The sequence below is a fragment of the Orcinus orca genome, chromosome 4 (assembly GCF_937001465.1).
Source record: "Orcinus orca chromosome 4, mOrcOrc1.1, whole genome shotgun sequence".
NCBI lineage: Eukaryota > Metazoa > Chordata > Mammalia > Artiodactyla > Delphinidae > Orcinus > Orcinus orca.
This window is the reverse complement of record NC_064562.1, coordinates 87976361-87994690: the sequence shown is the minus strand read 5'-3', so window position 1 is coordinate 87994690 and position 18330 is coordinate 87976361. Positions and strand designations below refer to the sequence as shown.

General features: G+C 39.6%; 1 protein-coding gene across 1 annotated transcript in view; it reads left to right on the top strand.

Moving 5' to 3' along the window:
- The window catches only part of GRXCR1 (glutaredoxin and cysteine rich domain containing 1), a 306050-nt gene that overhangs the window by 149695 nt on the left and 138025 nt on the right, over nt 1–18330 (top strand). The gene's annotated exons all lie outside the window — the stretch shown is intronic.

Below are 18330 nucleotides of genomic sequence, written 5' to 3'. Positions count from 1 at the left end.
TAAGATATTGAGTATAGTTCCCTGTGCTATACAGTAGGTCCTTGTTGTTTACCTATTTTATATATAGTAGTATGTATATGTTAGTCCCAAACTCCTAATTTATCTCTCTCCCTGCCCTTGCTGTCCCCTTTGGTAACAAAAATTTTGTTTTCTATGTCTTTGGGTCTGTTTCTATTTTGTAAATAAGTTCATTGGTATCATTTTTTTTTAGATTCCACATATAAGTGATATCATATGTTATTTGTCTTTCTCTGTGTGACTTACTTCACCTAGTATGATCCATCCATCTACGTCCATCCATGTTGCTGCTAATGGCATTATTTGGTTTTTTTATGGCTGAGTAATATTCCATTGTGTATATATACCACGTCTTCTTTATTCATTCATCTGTCGTTGCTTCCATGCCTAGAAAAAATTTTTTTAAATTTTGTATGGAAACACAAAAGACCCTGAATAGCCAAAATAGTCTTGAGAAAGAAAAGTGGAGCTGGAGGAATCAGGCTCCCTGACTTCAGACTATACTACAAAGCTACAGTAATCAAAAAAATATGGACTTCTTAATTTTTGCCAATCTAATGAGAATAAAATGATATATCATTTTGCTCTAAAAAAAACCCAATATGGCACTGGCACAAAAACAGATACATAGATCAATGGAACAAAATAGAAAGCCCAGAAGTAAACCCACATACTTATGGGCAATTAATCTACAACAAAGGAGGCAAGAATATACAGTGGAGAAAGGCAGTCTCTTTAATGAGTGGTGCTGGGAAAACTGAACAGCTACATGCAAAAGAATGAAATTAGAACATTTTCTAACACCATATACAAAAATAAACTCAAAATGGATTAAAGACCTAAGTGTAAGACCTAAATGTAAGACTAGCTATAGAGGAAAACATAGAACAGTCTCTGACATAAATCACAGCAATATATTTTTGGACCCATTTCCTAAAGCAATGGAAATAAAAGCAAAAATAAACCAATGGGACCTAATTAAACTTAAAAGCTTCTGCACAGCAAAGAAAATCATAAACAAAGTGAAAAGACAACCTACGGACTGGGAGAAAATATTTGCAAACAATGCTACAGACAAGGGATTAATTTCCAAAATATACAAGCAGCTCATATAGCTTAATATCAAAAAACCCAAAAACCTAATCAAAAAATGGGCAGAAGACCTACATAGACATTTCTCCAAGGCAGGTGGCAGTTTTAATAAGCAAGGGAACTTACATATGAAACTTGTCTTGGGCAGCCCCAAGTTGAGTAGATCTCCATACGCACCCACCAGAATCTTAAAGATTTATATAGAGGTTTTAACTGGGTTCAGTCAAGTATACCATCCAGATGGTCTCAACAACATATTACTGTCTCAAGGCTGCATTTGAAATGACTCCAGCAGGGGAGGGGGTGAGGAGCCTCCAGTTGCCTGGGTCTAGCTCATGGGTCAGCTGACAGTCATGTTCTCTTGATGACCTCCTCCAACAAGATGATAAGCAGATGATCACAATGCATAAATGTGTGCAGATTATAAGAATATTAAATCATTATTTATTCCGTTAGGTTTATATACATGTTTACTGAAAAAAAAAGAGGTGGCAGCATAATCATTTTGAAATTCATTCCAAGTTGTTGATGTCTCGGTAGTTCATTCTTTTGCTACTGCTGAGTGGTTTTCCATTGTCTAGGTAGATGAACCACAGCTTTTATATCCATGAACTCAGCGATGGACATTTGGATTATTTCCAGTTTTTGGCTATTACAAATAAAGCTGCTGTAAACATCCATCTATAAGTATTTTTATGTACATATACTTTTATTTCTTTCGGGTAAATACCCAGGATTGGAATGGCTGGGTTATCTAGTAAGTGTATGTTTAACTTAAGAAACTATCAAATGGCTTTTCAGAATAGTGTCAGTTTACATTCCCATCAGTGGCATGTATGCTCATAGCCCCCCAGTGCTTGGTATGACCAGTCTTTTTATTTTAGCCATTCTAGTGGGTATGGTAGTATCACATTATGGTTTTTGTTTGCATTTCCTTAATGATGGATAATGCTGAGCAGCGTTCATGTGCTTATCTGCCCTTAGTAAACCTTTTTTGGCAAAATGTTCAAATCATTTACTTTTTTTTTTTTTTTTTTTTTTGCGGTACGCAGGCCTCTCACTGTTGTGGCCTCTCCCGTTGCGGAGCACAGGCTCCGGACGAGCAGGCTCAGCGGCCACGACTCACGGGCCCACCCGCTCCGCGGCATGTGGGATCTTCCCGGACCGGGGCACAAACCCGCGTCCCGTGCATCAGCAGGCGGACTCTCAACCACTGCGCCACCAGGGAAACCCCATTTACTCTTTTTGTTTTTTACCTGTTATGTTCTAATAGTTCTCTTCGTATTTGGATAAAAGTCCTTTATCAGAGATGAGATTTCCAAAGATTTTCTCCCATCCTGTGGTTTGGTCTTTTTTTTTCTTTTAATGGTGTCTTTTGGAGAACAGAAGTTTTTCATTTTGTTGAAGCCCAAATTATTAATATTTTATTTTATGGACTGTGCTTTTGTTATCTTATCTAAGAAATCTTGACCTAACATAAAGCACAGAAGTTTTTTCTTATGCTTTGCTTTATAAATTTTATAGCGTTATATTTTACATTTATATCTGTAATCCATTTCTGAGTTAATATTTGTATATGGTACAAAATTCAATTGAAGTATATATATGTATATGAATATCTGTTTGTTAAAAAGACTGTCCACTGAATTGTGTTTGAAGCTTTGTGGAGAATCAATTAACTATATATCTATTGGTATATTTCTGTACTATCTATTCTATTCCATAGATCAATCTACCTATTTTGGAGCCAATACTTGTATCTAGATTACTATAGTTTTATGCTAAATTTTTAAATAAGGCAGAAGAAATTTGTTCTTTTTCAAAGTTATTTTGGCTATTTTAGTTCCTTTGCATTTCCAAGTGAATTTTATAATTGTCAACTTCTACAAAAAAACTTCTGGGATTTTGATAGCAATTATTTGAATCTATACATCCATTTTAGAATAATGCCACCTTAATTAAGTCTTCTGATCCACAGACATGACGTTTTTCCCCATCTAGTTAGATCTTCTTAATTTCTCTTTTCAATATTTTGTAGTTTTCGGTGTCCATATTTTAACATTTATCCTTAAGTAGTTCATATTTTTACCCTATTATAAAAATATATTTTAATTGCAATTTCCAATGGTTGCTAATAGAAATACAGTTGATTTTCAAACATTGATCTTTTATCCTGAAACCTTGAAAACTCACTTGTTAGTCTTAGTAGCTACATAGATTTTCTGCGTAGATAGATTATCAGGGCATCTGTGAATGACTAGTCATATGTATGGGTGGTAGGATTATGGAGGAAATTTGGGATGGCCATCATGTTTGATATCACTATCATTAATAAGGATTAGAAATGTAGAATTAATAATATGTTTTGCAAGATAAAAAATGATTAAATTTAATGCTAGATATGTTGAATTCTAGGGTCCCATGGGAATTCCAATGGAAACATTTATCTATTCTTAGGGGAGCAATCAGGAATGAAGAAATGTATTTGGGAGTCATCACTATAGATGATGGTCTGCCTTGTAGAAATATATAAAGTAAAAATAAAAAGAAGAATATCAAGGATAGAACCATGGGGAGCATCATGTTTAGTTTAAGATGGAGAGACTTGGATATTTTCATGTGCTGAGATAAGAGAAAGGAAATTACTTTAGAAGGAGACTCTTTAATTTCCTTTTCCTTAGTGCTTTGTTCAGAATCACTAATATCTTTTTAAATCGAAGAGAAAGTATGTTGATTCCCATAAGGGGTCATATCTCTATGTCTGGCTTCTGTCTGGATTCAGGGTCCATGAAAATAAATTTGTTTCTCAGTCTGACATTGCATTTCTGAAATTGTAAATCTGAGAGACAGTTTCTATGTGATTGTGAGCCCGCCAGTATGTCATAATTTTTTTAAAGGTTTTTAGTAGAATAACTTTTTTATAGTTACAGAAATAATGCAGATGCATTATAGAAAATTAGAACATAAAACGAGCAAAATAAAATAAAAACAAACATTACATTCCCACTCCCTTACGGATCATCGCCATTAATACCTTAGTACATATTAATATTGTACATCCTGTTTCATAAGCTGCTTTTCTTAGTCAATGATCCTCGTCTTTCCTGTTGAGTAAATTTTTATCTCATCTAATACCCAGATCATATTCAAATTTCCACAATTGGCTAAAAAGTGTCCTTTACAGTTGATTTATCTAAGTCAAGACCACACATTGCATTTGGTTATTATGTCTCTTAGTTTATTTTAATTTGGCACAATTGCGTTTTCTAATGATCCTGACTTATCAAAGAGACTGCCGTATATCAAACTCCTAAAGATTTTCTTTCTACAAAGCAGATAGCCTGTTTTCATAGAGCTGTTCATGGAAAAATACTGTCATAACAAAAATCAGTAATCTACTCATCAATTTACTAGTGTACCAGTCAGTACTTTGTCAAATCAGCCATAGTTATATAAGATGCAGGCAACAAGAGCCAATATGTATGATGGAATGATTAGGACTGTTTCTGTGGGATCACTGGGCCTGGAATGGCAAGACCTAGATTCCCCTTCCATCTCTCCTTGTGATTCCAGCACATACCTCCAGCACTGGTCTTTATGGCTCTGACTCCACAGTCCCTGATCCTTGTAATATTAACTCTTTCTGTTCTCCCCGACAGAGGGATGGTAGCTCCTTCCTCTGCCTGGTGGTTTTTAAACATGTTCACAGATTCTCTGACATTCCTCCCACTAAGAGATGGGACCTATGTCTTCTTCCCTTATACCTAGACCAAACTTACTGACTAATCAACCAACAGAATATGGCAGAAGTGACCCTAAGTGATGTTTGAGCGTCAGTCATAAGGGGATGGATTTTTTAACCTTTCTCTTGGATTACTTGCCATTGATGTCTGAGCCATCAGTAAGAAGTCTGAGACTGTTATGTTGTAAGGAAGGCCAGGCCACATGGAGAAGCTCTATGTGGGTGTTCTAGCCAACAGCCCTTGCTGAGGTCCCAGCCAACAGCCAGCATCAACTATCACATGTATGAGCAAGTAAGATTTCAAGATGCCTCTAACCTCCACCACCATCTGACTATAACTGCATGAAGGAATCCAAGTGAGAGCCACCTAACCGAGTGCCCCCTTGCCCCCAGATCCTAGAACTCTGAAAGATAATGATTAAAAAAAAATGATTGTTTTGAGCTACTGAAGTTTGAGGTACTTTGATATGCAAAAACAGAGAAATGGAATACGCAGTTACTCATTTCTGAGTTACCTCATCACCCCTGGTTTTCTCTCTTACCTCATCTATCATCAGTGTATCCAATCCCCTCAATTAAATTTCCTCTCTTTGAAAAACCTAGAATTGTTTCCGTTCTCCTCACAAGAACCTTACTGATAACCCTCCCAGGCAGGGCCTGCACAAAACAGCCAGGAAAGATTAAAAAAAAAAAAAATCCAGATCACATGTTGATCTTTTTTAGTTACAAGGCTTATGATGTTTATTATCAACTGGTTTGTAAAACCAGCATCCTAAAATGATTCTGTTCTCTCAGAAACTATAAATGTAACCTTTTGAGCATGTGTAGAAACCTGCCCTATATTTGAATAAGTACAAGATAAGAATTTCGGAATTTGTTAAAGTTCTAAAAAAAAAATGTGATTCTTAGTGGTATCTTTTTCCTTCACTACAGCAAATTGCCTTTTATTTTTGTGCCTACCAAGAAAAAGGGAGAGAGCTTTAAAAACACACCTTTAATTTTATTTTTATTTTAATGTCTTTTCCTTAGGAAAGTTATAATCTTTCTTTGTAATATGAGGAAGTATAGTGAAGATGATCCTGGCATAAAATAGCTTTCACTACTTAAAAGCTGGCTTTGCTTGTGAACTGCAGCACATGTAGTAAGAAGCCTGCTGCTCCCCAAGCATTGTAGGGTGCTTAAGACTAGGGACTTAGATTTATGTAGATGGAGGCGATAACTCCAAAACTTCATGGGAGTATTCCTCTCAGGGTGTCAGGCTCTGCTGGATACTCCAGGGAGTAATTCCAAAGTGAATCACAGGGAGTTACATTTTACAGCCTTGGAGTGTGTGGGTCCTGAGCTGGTCAGAGTCCAGGAAGCTAGTCTTCGGTGCCTGTTTCATGGAGAAGGAAACTTCCCAGAGCAGGCTTTGCCACAGTTTCAAAGATGTTTTTTAATGGACAGCAAGTCTGCCTCCGTAGTTAGTACTGCAACATTAGTTCTGCTCTCATGTTTCCCTTTACCATCAATTTCTTTGTCTCCTCTGACGTCATTCTGCATGCTACACATGGCCTGGGTCAGCTTCAGTTTTCTCTAGCTCAGCTTTGGGAACTGAGGTCTCACTCATTTTCTGACACAGTAGAGACTAAAGTAGGAGACTCCAATCTGTCAAGCAGTAGAAGAGAAGACAAGTTTTGCTGCCAAAAGCCACGAAACCAATGCTAGCCCCATGAGGCACTGAGCTGCAGCCTTTCCTTAGGATCTGCACTGTTGGTCCCCTCCACATGGCTGGGTTTCTACCTGTCGCTGTCTCGTTGCATCAGGTCCTGCTGGCACTCTCCCTTAGTCCTGAACCCTTACATACTCTGATGGTTCTCTGACAACCTGCCCAGTTCTGACCTGCTCTTTCGCTAGCTCTCTCTTTACCATCCATGGCTGAAAACTGTCTCACGTTTACTTGGGCAGGTGATGGCGTCTGTCCCCAGAGAATGAGAACTCACAGCCCTGACCCAGTCCCCTCACCCACCTCACCTTAGCCTTGCACCGAAAGTGACCCCTACCTGGACTCTGCTGCTGCCATGCCCCAGCTTCCCTACCACCCAATGAATTCAGGCACTCATCCGAATGGAAGGTGAGTTTGCCATACTCTTCTGGTTATGGATTACTCCTCTTGCTCTGTTTTCTTGTCCCTTGTTTGAGCCTGCCTGAATTATGACACTGTTCTTTGGTCTTAACCTTTCCCCTGGCCTCTATCAGCCTTCACTTTCCTTCTTGTCATTCCAAATAAAAGCACATAAAAGGCTTCGCGTTGAAATTTGAGAGGGGAAGAAGATAAACGCCAAAGTAAATTTGTAAAGCCAGAGGCTGTGGAGCCCAACAGGTGTGGAATAGCGGGGAAAATAATGGAGAAGCAGGTGATCAGCACTTATCAGGAGAAACTCATAGGAAGGAGGATCCAAAACAATACTTACAGCCTCAGGTGGCTGTATGTTTAACAATGTACAGAGCATAACAATAAAGAAAGTGAACTTAAAACTCAACCCAAGAGTGCGAATATGATCTCTTAGGCTTTATTGAGACTTGGTAGCATGGAACAGTGGTAATGGAACATTGTCTCCACTGGAAGCCAGTCTTCATTTGGGTGACGTCGCTAACTATCCATGTGACCACCCTGATTCTCTCCTTTGAAAACTGGTGAAATTGATGAAACTCAACTTGATCTCCAAGTTTCTTTCTTAGTTCTGACAGTCTGTGAGCATGGCCCACGGCCCATTCTCACAGTTGAGTCTATACATGATGGGTTCCGCCAAATGCTGTTTTCAGGTTCTTTAAATAGTTACCCATGTCCCAGAAACAGAAAAAAAAATTATAGTTGTTGGGAGCTGATGGCATATGAAACCAGCTACAACGATTGTAAAACATGAGTCATTGCTGTGCAGTATTTAATTTTTGGTTTTATAACATTTTGACATCCAGCTCATGAAAGATCGATCACTGGTTACATGAGCTTATACTACCCTCTGGGGACCTTTTTTTTTTTTCCTCCCACTTGTTACTTCTAAAAGGTTCTTAAGAGATATTTGAGTGAAACCTGTCTACTGTGCAGAGCCTGTGGGGATTACAGTCATAGAATGATGAAACTTTAAGGGTAAGGAGGCTTTTGCATTTTCTGGACATGGAAGCAGGAACCCAATTTCAGCCAGAAGTGTGAATGAAAGGAACATCAGTGAGTTGGTCTTTCCGTTCTGATACCATGATGTCTATAATATGGAATGCAAGGTTCAACCAGATTTGCATTTGAATCCCAGCTCTGCCTTAATGAGTAAGGTATTTAGTGTCTCCAAACCTCAGTCTTCTCAGTAAAATGGGGACAATATTACATATTTCATACGCTTATTTTAAAGACTAAAAGAGGTAACGTATGGAGCATTTTTTGGCACATAGGAAATACTTAGTAAATGTTACTTTTATCATTGTTATCTGTTATTTATGAAGCATCCAAAATGGAGACTATCCAGTAGGAAGCACACCAATATAAGCTAAAATGAGTTTCTCACCCCAAATTACACTTTCTAAGTATCTGAATTCTTATTTTCAGTTAGACTTCACAATTTAAAATGACAAAATTTCGTTTCTGAGAAATTAAGAAAAATGTAGTTCACAGATGAAGAAGCAAGAATATTTTGGCGTTCAAGGCAGTAAACAATCTAAACCAACTAGATTGACCGTGACAATGGAATATGCCTTTGTACTTTTCAAGTATGAAAAGCAACTTCTCAGTTTCATGTTACAATTATGATATTATTTGCAAAATAGCAAAAGAATTTGCAGAAACATTTCTATTTAAAGAATTAATTCTATTTTTTGAACAGCAAGTTACCACCACTGAGCTTTCTGTTTGCCCTCTCACTTTGTTTTAAAACTGAGTAGACAGTCAAAAGAAGTGTTGAAATCATGCCTTCAGATAAATAGTGTTTCTGAAAAAAAATTTTTTTTATAAATTTATTTTATTTAATTAATTAATTTATTTATTTTTGGCTGCGTTGGGTCTTCGTTGCTGCACGCAGGCTTTTCTCTGGTTGCAACAAGCGGGGACTACTCTTCGTTGCTGTGCGCGGGCTTCTCATTGCAGTGGCTTCTCTTGTTGAAGAGCATGGGCTCTAGGCACGAGGGCTTCAGTAGTTGTGCAGCACGTGGGCTTAGTTGTTCTGCGGCATGTAGGATCTTCCCGGACCAGGGCTTGAACCCGTGTCCCCTGCATTGGCAGGTGGATCCTTAACCACCGTGCCACCAGGGAAGCACCCAGGTAGTGCTTTTGGATACCCATGCTCTGAACTGTAGCTATTATACATATATATATGTATATATGTATATATATATATATATCCTTTTTATAAAGAAAGTGAGGAAAACCCAAGAAGCATCTGTGGATTGTTAAGAACTCTTGAAAAGGAAATCTTTGGGTAGATTTTCTAATCTAAAGCCTAGTTTTGGAAAAAAATAATAAAAATAATGACTTTAGAATCATATGATATTTTATAGGTATTCAATAAACCTGTATTTACAGGTGTTCTAAAAAACCATGTTTTTAAGTGAAGGGACTGCTATCCATTTTTCTTTCCACTGAGGATGAAACTAACAAAAGGAGTAAATTTTTTTTCTTTAAATGTGCAAGCAATTATTTCTATTTCTATTTGACTTTACTGCATAAAGGCTTTCCTTCAACATTCTTGGGAATTGTAACAGCAGTAACTGTTACTAATTTTTTTTGCAGAACCTCCCTCTGACCTTCTACATTGGAGACTAAGCATCCCTTCTCTCCATATTCCTCTGTACTTCATTTATCTCTGTTGTACTGCTTGTCAGACTGTACTGGAAATTCTTTGAGGGCAGGAGTTAAGAAACTTTGAATCCCTGCTGTTTGACATGACATTTGCTCAATCACATGGGTTGAATGAACAGTTGAAAAATTAACGGTACAAGTGTCTCGGGGAAGGAGCGGGGTAATATGCAGGCCCACAGACAGAATTAACATCCATGAGATCAGGATTCCCATTTAGATGGGACTAGCTGGGAAGGGAGGTATCTGAGAATTCTAGAGTATTAGAAGGGCATGGGTTAGGATTCAGTCCCTATTCCATCTATTTTCCAAATCCCCATAATACTAGTGTGGTTTGGGAGAAACTGAAGATGAATTAGTTCAGTGGTTCTTAGGAAAGGAAGTACTCCCCCATGGGAGGCATTCTGGAAATTGTGAAGGAGTGTTTTGGGGTTGTTAAATATTTGGAGATGGCTTTCTACTGTCATTTAATAAAGTTGGATCCAGGGATTCTAGTTGCCTTGCCATGTGTGGGAGAGCCCTGCGCAACAAATGTATACATATCCTGTGCACATTTCAAATTACCTTAGCCTGGAAATGAACTCCAGCTGACATGTGAACACAGGTGCTTTTTATGCAGTTTTAATATGCAGTTTATCTTCCAGGAAGTGCAACTGATGTGTAAATTGAGAAGAGTAGGGTATTTTGCTTTGTTTGGAAATTTCTCAAAAGTTATTCATTGTTTCCGAAAATTATGAAACTGTGTTGGTTGTGCATTTGAGTAGTTGACAGGACCCCCTGCCAGTTTGCATGTGTGTCTGTCATACCAGTGACGGATGCTTCTATGTCCTGGTGCAGGCACCAGACCACTTCAACACATCTTCCACTATGTCAGGTCTAAGGGCTTACATAATGAAGTATGTGTGGTTTCTTATCAGTTAACATCCTTTTATTTCTTCTTCATGCCAGAGTTAGAGTGTTATATAGAGTTTTTGTGTGAAGGTAGGTTACATATAGTTCCAAAAGTCATTTTCTGAATCTCTTAGCCAGAAGTGTTTTCAGTCTTTTTCAGATTTTAGGAAGCCAGTGAAGTACATACACCTGATAGCATATGACACTCTTGGTGGATATGGGAGAACCCCTGTAACCAAACACATTGATTTTGCTGTAGCAAATATTCATAATAGGTGGGATAAATAGAAATTTACTCTCATTAGTTCAGGTCAGGGGATGCAGGCATATGAGGTTAGGTGCCAAAATTTGGTAAAAGTTTTCAGATTTCAGAGCTTGTTGGTCTTTAGAGTTATGGAGAAGAAACTGTGGAATGAATGCATTATTTCTGTATAGATGGATTATAGTGACTGTGTATTTTATTCCAGGACAATAAAAGGGGTATTAAAATATTAGGTGCAAAAGGAGATTTGGGGTGTGATGCAGTTAGGGATCATTGATGGAGTTGAAGAAACTCAGACTTCTAAATAACCATATGCAGTGAATCACTGACTGAGTTACGGCCTAGACTTGATTCTGAAATAGTTCCCTGAGGCTAGAGTCCATTCATAAAATACTGAAATGTACAAGCCAGGTTATTTATCTTTACCTGCTTTTACAACAAGGGATTGCACTCAGGACCACTGGTGCTTTGTTGATATGAGAATGTTATGTACTCCCGTGAAAAATGAAACATAAAGCAACAGTCAAAAAAGCCAGATGGGCTCTCCAGGTTGTTAAAAAGGGGTTTTGTCCTTTTCCATTTCCCATAAAAGCACAGCTGTGCCTTCTAAAATTGGAACTTATTCATGTGCTCACCAGGTGCCAGCGCATAAAAATCAAAAGTGGAGAAAGCTGAAACAAGATATTTTAAAAATAGAAGTAGGAGGTGAGAATAGGGAAAGAGGTAAATGAAAAGAAAGTAAACGAAAAGGTAGAAAGGAAAGAAAAAGTAGCTGTATGGAAACACGTTGATGGGGTAAAGTGCACATAGAATTTTATTAAACAGAGTGAATTTATTGGATAAGAAATGATCATTCGTCCACCTCATTGTTTTAGTTGGGGTGGGTGCTCGGGCTCATCCATTCAAGTTCTTTGGCTTAGATTTTTTCCATTTAAAAACACAGGATCCAAAGGCAGTTAGTAGAGAGGTTTGGAAAAAACCCAGACCTGCCAATTCTGAGTGCAGTTTTCTTTTCACACTAGAACTTGGGCTTAAGTGAAGACTTGAGAATGAGGAGAAAGGACAGACCTGGGGTTTGTTTCGAAGGGAGCACAAGCAGTACTTATGGATTTGGAGACCATGTAGAGAGAGACAAAGGAAGGAATTCCTTTTAAAAGGAATCTTTTAAAAAGAGGAGTGCTATCGTCAGAAGTGGAGATGATTAGAAGGAGGAGGATAGGAATAATGAAGTTCTATTTTAGATATATTACACTTAAGGAACAGAATCACATTTTATTGAAAATGCCTAGTGGGCATTTGGAAATAAAGAAAAGTCATCAAGTGGCTTTGAACCATCAATGTATTTTCATTCAAATGCTCCATTTTCCTAAAGCCCAACTGTATACACATCAGCTCCAGAGAGTTAAAGATGTTTGGAATTTTGGGTTCCAGGGAAGTGAGCACCTGGGAGTTTGGGCCTGGATGGTATTTCGTAGTAATGAGAAGAGACAATTTTGGTGAATTCCCCCAGTGACTCGGGGTTGTTGGTTATAAGCAACATGAAGTAAACAGGTGGCTTAACTAAAGGTATACATGGCAGGACATTATGCCAGGCCTCTTGAGGAGGCAAGAGCTGGAAACCCCAGGAATCCAGGGGGCTGCTTCCTCCACCTTCTCTGCTGGAAGCTCCTAGAACTGTTGTGTTCTAATTCCAGGTAATGTGACTGGGCCAGCCAACGGACAGGGTCATATGACCTTCTGCCCACTTGCTAGAGCTGCTGGAACAGACACTCTGTATAGGGGCATGGCCACGGCAAACAATTTGAAAATATGCCTGCTAAATACCATTGGCCAAGCCCTTCACTGAGTATGTGGAGGGTGGTTCAGGAAGAGGGAATGCTTGACCATTCCGAAGACTTGGGTCATGGGCATTTATAATTTTAGAATTTCTAAAACTAGGAGAGGAGTGCACCATGGCATTGCCTACTCTAGGAATGACACCTCAAAGACCAGCAGTGTGAGGACTGGCTGACCGGTCCCGTCGGAGCCTGACCCCTGATACAGGTGACTGTCAGTGTCGGAGCAGAAGCATTGCTTGTGCGTTGGGAGCCCTTTCCACACTATGGTCACAGGAAGACGGTGTTATGGCGAGGCTGCTTTGTAGAAGGCTGGGCTCAATTTGTGGCTCTATTTTGAGAAGTCCTTTCTGTCTGGAGACTTGGTGTAACCAAAGCCAGATGGCTGCAGTAGGATAAACCGCTGCCTCTCTTTTCTGGGTGCACCCTTTGCCTCACACAGGGGCCTCTGCTTCTAGGTGTCCTCATAGAGCTTGGGCGCTCAGCCTGCTTCTGTGGACTGTCACAGTTCAGTTCCTTGAGCACCCTGCAGCTGTCTCCTTATTGCCACCTGTTCTCCATGCGCCCTGCTCAGCTCAGTAAGGTCATATTCTGTCAAAAAACTACACTCTGGGGTTAGTAAGCCAGGGAGCCTAGCAGCTTGGGGAGGTTGGACCACTTATGCTGTATTAGCTTTTCCTTCCCCTCTTCATAAAGTACCTATGGAAAGAAAGATACTGTGCTGGATAACAGCAGCGACAGCACATTGAGATTAATAGCTGTTACTCATTGAGGCCAGATACTTAAAAAAACTGTTTTAAAATTTCAAATTTTGGGACTTCCCTGGTGGCATGGTGGTTAAGAATCCGCCTGCCAATGCAGGCGACACGGGTTCGAGCCCTGGTCCGGGAAGATCCCACATGCCGCGGAGCAACTAAGCCCGTGCACCACAACTACTGAACCTGCGCTCTAGAGCCTGCGAGCCACAACTACTGAAGGCCGTGTGCCTAGAGCCCATGCTCTGCAATAAGAGAAGCCACCGCAATGGGAAGTCCGTGCATTGCAACGAAGAGTAGCCCTCACTTGCCACAACTAGAGAAAGCCCGCGGACAGCAACGAAGACCCAATGCAGCCAAAAAACCCCCCCCCAAAAAACCCCCAAAACTCAAATCTTTACTCAACTGTGAGACAGGTATAATACTGTTAAGTTTATCCATATGAAGTTATTTATACTCTATCATTTTGTCCTACAGAAATGACAGTTTCATCTGGTTAGACCTAAGGTTTTACAGGCAAAGAAAGGGAAGCTCAGGGAAGTTATAAAATGTTACCAAAGTCACACACCCTGATTCAGAGCTAGCATTTTAACACTAGGCAGTTGGCTTCTGGGTCATTGGTACTTGCACTGTGCCTGCCTGACTGCTGCATCTTGTAAAAGGTACAGTAACTGGTTCTTTCTTCGGAGAGCTTTCAGGCTAGAACATACAGCTGCAGAGGGATTTGTAGAACCTCCAGAATCCCCTAATCCTGCAGAGCACTGACCCAGTGCTGGGATATTTGAACCTGAGAGTGAGACCCCAGTTCCCAAACTCATGAATACTAAGATGGCACTGTGAGGTTAGAAGCTGAAAAGGGAAGTGGGCAAAATTGTCAACTCAGAGGGCGTCTGAATGGGAGGACCTGCTAGGACATTGCTATGGTCTGAATGTGAAACAGGAGGCTTCCGGAAGGCGAAAGGCAGAAGCCAGCACTGTTTCCCAGTGGGGTTCTACCAAGCCCACCAAGAGATATCTGAAGGCAAATAGGCTGGGAAACTGCATTCTCCTGCAACTGAACCAGAAGCAGTAGTAGGAGTGAGACGAGGAAGCAAAGCTTATCTCTCTGTCTCTGTCATGCTGCCACCCCGATCCCAAAACTCTGATTTTGTTTTCCTCTGGGTATCTATATTTACTCTTTCCCTGTCTTTATTAACAGCTCTCTCAGTTTCTTCATGCATATGGTGAAAAATGACCACCCCAAGAATGCCCCTGGTGAAAAGCGCTGCATGCTAGTTAGAAGTTCCCCAGAGAGATATGCCTGTCTATCAGGCTTGGGTCAGAGGTCCTCTGAGGCCAGGGGTAGGTTCAATGCACACTCTCCAAGGAGGAGACCTGGTACAATAGGCAAATTGACAGGCTTGTTATAGCTGGTATTAAGCCAAATTGATAAGCTAGCTAGAAGTTTATTTTTATGCTTTTTTTTTCTCTTCTGGTGTGTCTGTGCTCACTCCCGAATCTTCACAGCTTACCCCAATGTTGTAGTCTGCCTTCCCTCGTCCCAAGCTTCCATGCCATAGGAAGCTGTGTTGGCCTGTTTCCATGCTCCCCTGGAACTCCTTTGAAAATTTCCAGAAGAAAAATAAGTCCAACAAATGGGGGTATTGGTTCAAGTATAAGATCTGTTCTGATCTTAGGTAATGTGAGAAGGAGTGGTTATAATCTGTAATTTTTTTAAGGTATGGGCATATAAATTTAAAGAATAATCCCTTAAGATTTGTAAGAAAACAAACATTTGGAGAGATATCATCAAGTCAGCCATCCCTTTTAGTCTAGGACTGTACCTGTTTTAGCACTGAAAGTCCCTGGCCCCAGGGAACCCCTCTTTCTTCCAGGCACGCTGGGACTATTTGCCACCCTAGAAGTCCAATGAATGCCTTTTTTACCTTTCTAGAGTAGTTATCAAGGGTGAAGAAGCCTGTATTTCTTCTCCTCCTCATAAAGTGATTGGGTTAATCCACACTGTTTATCTATACTAGCTAAAAAATTGTGTATTTCTTTGAGCTAAGTTTCAAGAAGCATCCAAATTTGACAGATGTGGATTTATTCCATAAGGTATGGGTGTAAGAAATATTCTCTATAAATATAAAAAATATTCTGTTTTACTTGTTCCAAAGCAGCACTTCTCAAACTTGGATGCGCTTTGGAATCCCCTGGGGATCTTGTTAAAAGGCAGATTCTGAGTCAGTAGCTCTGGGTGGGGTCTGAGGGACTGCATTTCTAACAAGTTCTCAAGCCATGTGATACTAATGCTTTGAGGACGATCCATTGACTAGAAAGTTTCTAAATCATAAAATCCCAGTTTGGGGTAGACAGAACTTCAGTTGGACCCTTATTTTGGGGTATGCCCCTCTTGAATTATATAAGAATTGTGAGGACTCATTTGGTGATTGGAAAATGGAGAGGTGCGCTTTGCTTACAGCTTCCCAAAGCAGTGACAACAAAAGAGAAACTGATGTCTTTATACATTTTCCTGCATCACAAATATACCTTTCAGGCGTTCGATTTTAAACTTGTGTATTTTTAAAGCTTGAATTGGATGTACTATGCATATAGAACTTGCGGTGCTTCCGGTAATAGATGTCTGAGTTTGCAAATAATTACTGGTGGAGTAGCTGACCTCTTTGGCTGCCAACATTAAAATTTTCTCTCACTAAGAAGCTATGTGGGTGATCATTTTGCAAAATCAGCTTCTTCAGATGCTATTTCTTTGATCTGATGTGTAAGACACAGCATGTGAGAGCCACTGGAAACTAAAGCACTAAACGAATGCAAAATCTTATTCTCATAGATTTTATGATGGGTTGAGTGCCAGCTTAGTAGAAATGCTTCTTAAGGTGTCAGCTTAGTAGAAATGCTTCTCAAGGTGTCCTTGGTCATCTTTTAGATTATAGATCATCACTTGAGGATCTTTGCATATTTCTGATAGGAATAAGAAACCTGAGGCAGGAATAAACATAGAAATGCTAGTGCATTTTCTGTGCCCCCTAACTGATACTCCTTTGGAGTGTGTGTGCAGTGCTGGCCGAGCCTGGGCAGACTTTGATCTATCTTAAGCAGATGCCTGTAACAAAAAGTTAGCTGGGCTTTAGGGATGGCTAATGTCTCACAGGCTGCAGAGTGTTATTAAGGCTTGATTGCAATCTCTTGACATGATAAAACTGAATTGTAAGAACAGGAACTAGCTGCTTGGCAGCTCTGATGGCAGTTGGAAAGCTCAGAGAAGACACAAGCATTAAGGAAGAAAGAACGCTGACAGAAGCTGGGCAGGCAGACAGGGCTATTTAATTCAGAGGGGTGGGTGTTAATTAATTTATTTGAGTTGAAGGAGATCTGATTTCTAAGCCAGACGACAAGCTGTTGCCCGTCTAGCTGGGGACAATGTCCTCACAGCTATAGGAATATCATCCGTCATCTGGGTGGCTGATCTCATACCATATCCATCTTCCTGGGTCCAGACTCACCATGCTGTGTCAGCTGGACGCCAGCAGCTCGTTTTTCTTACGCTTCAATGTTACTCTTACTGTGCGTGCCTGTCTAGCTGCTCGTCTCTGCTTCTCATTTCTCCCAGAACTCCCTTAGAGCCCCAAAATGATCCATGGCAGGTGGACAGAAGGAAACCAGGAGTGAGTTGGAAGTTATCACTCCTAAAATGGCATTATTTTAAATGTATGAAGTTTTGGCTTCCTATACTTTTAAGATGGATCAAATGTTATCCAGAAAAAAAGGTTAATCATTAAAATTCACTAAAGCAGATGTCAGGTTCATGGTGTCTTGATTTCCTGTCTGGTCTCTGCTTTCTCACTACCCAAAATTATTTTCTCTCAGTTCCACTGTTTCACATAACAAAGGGCCTGTCTGATGATGTCCTCCCACATGCAGTTCTATGGAGGCGTTTATTATAGTAATTAATTTTTCAAGGCAAAAAAATGGTATGATGTATTATAAAGTGCAAACAGAAATGAGTGAAAGTTTGGGGGTAATTTTTAAAAGTATTTTAATGTAGTGGAAAGAGCACTGGATTTGGGTCAGAGGGTCTGATTCAAGCAAGTCAATTAAAAATACAAGGAGCCCTGTACATGTTTGTCAAAATTCCTCAATCTGTGGCATTAAAAGGGTGAAATTTATTGTATGTAAATTAAACCTGTATAAATTATAACTTGAAAAAATCTGAGGAATAACTATGCTTTATTTATTAAGTATGAAGGTAATACATGCTCATCTGAAAATATAGAAACGCAAACACACAAACACTAGCCATAATATTTCAACCATGAGATGATCACATATCTATCTTCTGGTGACAGTGGGGTGAATTAATCATATCCTGCCATTCAGGGTGCCTCTATCACCACTGGCCCATGCAAAGCCTCTCCTTCCCCCTTCATCCCCTCCTCCCATTTTGTTCCTCTATCTTGTGTGACTTACAGAATATACCTCATTTTATATCACCCTTATAAAATATGCAGTGTTGTTTGTGCATGCATTTGTTTTTATTCTATTTACATGATATGTTATTGTCTGTAGAACCCATTCTATTTCTGAATTATTTTACTCAATACTTATGTATTAAAAATATATCGGGATTATGTGTAAATTTAGCTCATTGATCCCAATTTCTACAGAGCATTTACCGGGCTATTGTTTCCAGTGTCCCACAAACCCACACAATATTGAAATAAACCTCCTTAGACACGTCCCCTCATGGATCTGTGAGGTCACGTCTCTAGGTTATATGCCTGTGAGTAGGTTTGCTGGATCATGGGATCCAGAATGTTTGTATCAGTGTATTCACCCACTAGTTATTTTAGTTATTTTTTCCACACATCCTCCAGCATTTATGTATTTAATAAGCTTTCTGAATATATTTTTTA